Source organism: Gasterosteus aculeatus, chromosome 4 (genome assembly GCF_964276395.1).
Source record: "Gasterosteus aculeatus chromosome 4, fGasAcu3.hap1.1, whole genome shotgun sequence".
NCBI classification, from domain to species: domain Eukaryota; kingdom Metazoa; phylum Chordata; class Actinopteri; order Perciformes; family Gasterosteidae; genus Gasterosteus; species Gasterosteus aculeatus.
The window spans coordinates 15,353,052-15,357,281 of record NC_135691.1 but is presented as its reverse complement, the minus strand read 5'-3'; positions in this window follow the sequence as shown (position 1 = coordinate 15,357,281).

Genomic DNA, 4,230 nt, shown 5'->3' with positions numbered 1-4,230 from the left:
ATGCTCCCTCACTCCGGCATAAATCTGCTCTTATCTCGGCTCGCTGCAGGATCAGGGAATATCAGCTCCAGCATCTGCTCCATCTACAAACCCAGCCACTAAAAGCACAACAAAGTGAATCTGCAGGCATAAATAAAGGAAGGAGGGGCACCGGAAGAAGCGAGTGGGGGGGGGGGGGGGGCACGGAGAGAATCGGAAGATAGGGAGACGGAGGCCCACGATGTGTGTGTGTGTGTGTGTGTTCTGGCTCGTCCTGTTGGCCCTGAGCGGTCGAGGGGGGGGGGGGGGGGGGGGGGCTCGCTCCCACTGCAATCTGTCAATCAGACAGTCAAAGGAAAACTTTACTGAAAACAGCTCTGCTGCGGCTCGGGGGAAATTCTTCACGGGATATTAAGACGTATGGAGTGAGGGGAGGTCACCAGCTCGGGTTGGGGTAAAAGGTCAGAGTTGAAGGTTTAGTGGTCAGGGGCAGATATGAACTTAAAAGCTGCATGTCATATTTATTGGAGGGGGTGTAGATAATCACTGATGCTTTGTCAATGGGCTGACTAACTCCAAAGAAGTTGGGATTAAGCCCCCCCCCCACCTCCCTCCTCCTCCCTTCGCCTTATTTTTTCTTCTTCTCCTTCACACTATTAACCCAGTTCCTGCAGGTTCCAGGTCTGCTACCCAGAGCGCAGCCGCTCACACCTGTGCGAGGCCCCCGCGATGACGGATGAACAAGTCTGCCAACTATTTTTAGGAGGATGATTGTTTTCCTCACAGCCGGACCGAAGCAGCATCTTTCATCCTGACCTCTTTATCGCAGCTGTGACCCCGACCTTCCTCCCGCGCCTCCCGTTCCGTGTCCTGTACCTCCCTGTCCTCTTTGCATTTCCTCCTTCCTTCTCGATGCCTTCCACTCACATTCGCCCCGGGGTCAAGCACTCCCTGCCATGCAAATACTGGCTGCTACTATTTTTTTCTTTTTTGGTGTAACGTTGCGGCGATGTGCAGCACAGATACGGATCAAACTCACAACCTCAAGCTCAAAGCAGTCCGCCCACCGCTGTTGAATGAGACCCCCAATGTTACAAGAACATTTTTATAAGGAAATACCTCGTCTCCAGGTGCTGGTTGGGGTTCAGGGGTGAGAGGTGAGGGGTCACACAGACCCCCCCCCCGGCCCTTCAGGGTTCTCTGACCTCACATGACTGATGAATAGTGTGCTAACGAGGACCAGCTCTCCCTGGTCTGCACTCTCTCTCCTCGTCTTTGACTATACCGCTTAATCCCCCCCCTTCACACACACACGCCACCCCCCTCTCCCCTTCTCACTTTCCAAATGACAGATCTGGCAGCACAAGAGTAGTAACAGTTCTACCTGCTCAAACCTTTAAAGTACCCCGCCATCTGTCGTCTCCCTCGGATTTATAATTATCATCATATCACATTCAAACCAGGCGCGGTCGCACTCTTACATAACCTAACCCCATATCTACCAGCCCGTGCAATACTTAAGAATAGATTGAATAAATTATTATTGGGTGAGGCGTTAAGTCCTGGCCGGCTACAGAAGTGCTTTCTTTCTAATGAGGCTCGGCTGCGTCATCGCTGGCCTGTATCCACGCAGAAGGGAGGTGAGGAAAGCTAATCACAGGCACATGCACCACTCGCATATTACACCCCCACCCCCCCAGCATGCATGCATGCAGAAACCCACACAGCGCGGATATTACGTGCACGCACACATTTAAGCAGCGCACGAGCTCACACCCCTGGGCCGTTTGTACGCCATGACCGTGCAGAGGCAATTAAAGAAATGAGCCTTATTAGCGGAGGTGCCCCGGCCCTCGTTAATCACCGGGGTTTCCTGGCAGGGGCCGGTGACACGCAGGGCTCTCTGTCATCTTTATTAGACCTGTCTCATCACGCCCTTATAAGACACTCATCCAAATTTTACAGAGACTCGTGATTTAGCAGAGCTGGCTTGGCCCAGAAATGGGTTCAGTCATCGGCAGGTCACCTTTGAGCGAGCTTCAAGGGAAATGGAAGAAACGGAGTCTGCCTCAAAGGCTTGCATGAATTCCTTTTTTCTTTTTCACAGTTTTCCTCCTAATAAGAAAAAGCTTCATTTTGTTTCTCGTTTCCTTGCATGGGGGAGGGGGAGATGGAGGAGGGGTGGGGGGGGGGGAGGGGGGGGTTGGCCATTGTTTTGCTGGAACTAGAGAAAGTGGTTCCACGACAGTAAGGTGAGGAGAGAAGGTGTAGAGAATCAGATTCCAGGGTCACCCGGGGTAAATACCCCCCGCCTCCCCCCCCGGTCCCGGCTGAAAACATGGCCTTGTTTTCTCGCCTCACAGGGTCGAATGCCCCACGCGGACCTCTGGACCACCTGCAGCCTGGCCGATGACAGATCTCCTCGACGCGCTGGACCGTCTCAGGACTCGGCGTTAAAAGGGCCGAGCTAATCCTCCTGCTGCTGTCTCCTCACGCACAATGGCCCCGTCACTCGGCCCCTCGTTCGGCATACCTTCACTCGCTCGGCCCCGCGTGTCAATACGAAGGGAACCGACAGGAGGCCCGACGTCAAGGTTCCCACACTCTATTCATAGCTACTGGAATCTCCGACCTGTTCTGGCTTGTCTCGTTAAAACCTGCTCCCCATAATGAAGGCCATTGATTCTTTTTTTTTTGCTCATTTCACATTCACCTAGACGTCTCCGTTACGGCCCACGGAGCGTCTCCTCTTAATCCGGGAGAGATTCTTTCCCCCCTTTCATAGGCTACCGCATATTTCATCGGGCGGCCCGCACATTGTTGGGAGATGGCATGTGACGTGTCAAGGACGGGTTGTGCCGCAGCGGCCCACCAGGCACCAGACGGGTCGGGGTCAAGCGGCTTGGAAGTTGGCGTGTCTGCATGCGTGCGCACGTGCGTCTCTAATCGGACTTGTGGGTCCCGCCATGGTTCAACCCCTTTCCTCTGGCCACGCCAAAAAAAAAAAAAAACTGAGGAGATTACAAGCAATGCTCTCGCTGAGGATTAATCTGTTGAAATAAAATTTGAGAAGTTTATCCTCTTGCAGAGTAAAAAAAAAAAAAGAAAAAAAAAAGATCTCATCCGAGCGCGACAGCTCTTCTGAAAGTTAATCAATTATACATAAGAGTCGACTAAAGAGCGCTTACATGCAGCGGGTGTTTTAAAAAGTTACGTGTTCAAAAGAAATACTTGAGGTGCTGTTAGATTAGACCCCCCCCCCCGTGCGTGTTATGATTCCCAGTCCTCCTTGACCCTCTTCTAGGGTCTCAACACCGGCTTAACTGATAGGGCCCTGTGGAGGCCTTTTGGGTTATCGGGGTAAGTACACGCCGGAAGCCCCGTGGCTCTGATCTAAACTGAGCAGCCTCAACCTCAGCCAGATAACTGAAGTTCGGCCCGAGCAGGCGCGCCGCACCGAGTCGCAGAGGGAAAAATAAAAATGTTTTGGCACCGAAGCGTGCTCATGAGGCTTCTTGAGTTGACCCAAAAAAAAAAACGCAAGTTAACTGAACTCAAAAAACTGCCTTTTCGTCCCACTCGGACGACACGGTTGATAAAAGTTGATCCAACTGCAAAGGCTCCGGTTGTCTCAAACCTTTTTTTTTTTTTTTTTAGGTTGTCAAGAGTCGACTGAACATTTCGACACTTGTTTCAACCTGATGCAGCGAGTCAACAAACAACCGCTTGACACCGTCTTTATCAGCGCGGCGTGTCGACATGAATCGCCCCCGCCAGGAAGCCGGTTTGAATGAACGTCACCAACGGCGCGTCACTTAAGAGGGGTCACAGGGAAATACAGCCCGTGAGAGGTGATTGGCGCACATGGCGGGACGGGGCCCTTCTTCGAGTCTCACGGGCCGCGCACGAAGGAGAGCCCTCGGCCACGGCCCATTCTAAAACGCCGGCATTGATCCGAGCTCCTCTCCTCTTTACACACAAGTCTGTGCTGCTTTCATGCCCAAATATTCATCACCTTCAGAAACAGAAAGCACGGCGTGCAGTAGGAGCAACGCCACTGTGGGCAGTCTCAGCGGTCTACTTTAGGCTCTACTGCCCCCTTGTGTTATTATAGTCACACGACACCAAACCTAAACTATAGTCACCCCATATTGCATGACTGCGCAAAGAGAAACAAACAGGACAATAGGGACACTGTGCAGCCCGGTATCAGCTGCAAGAAGCTCGTGGTGGTCAAAAAAGTACCACAGA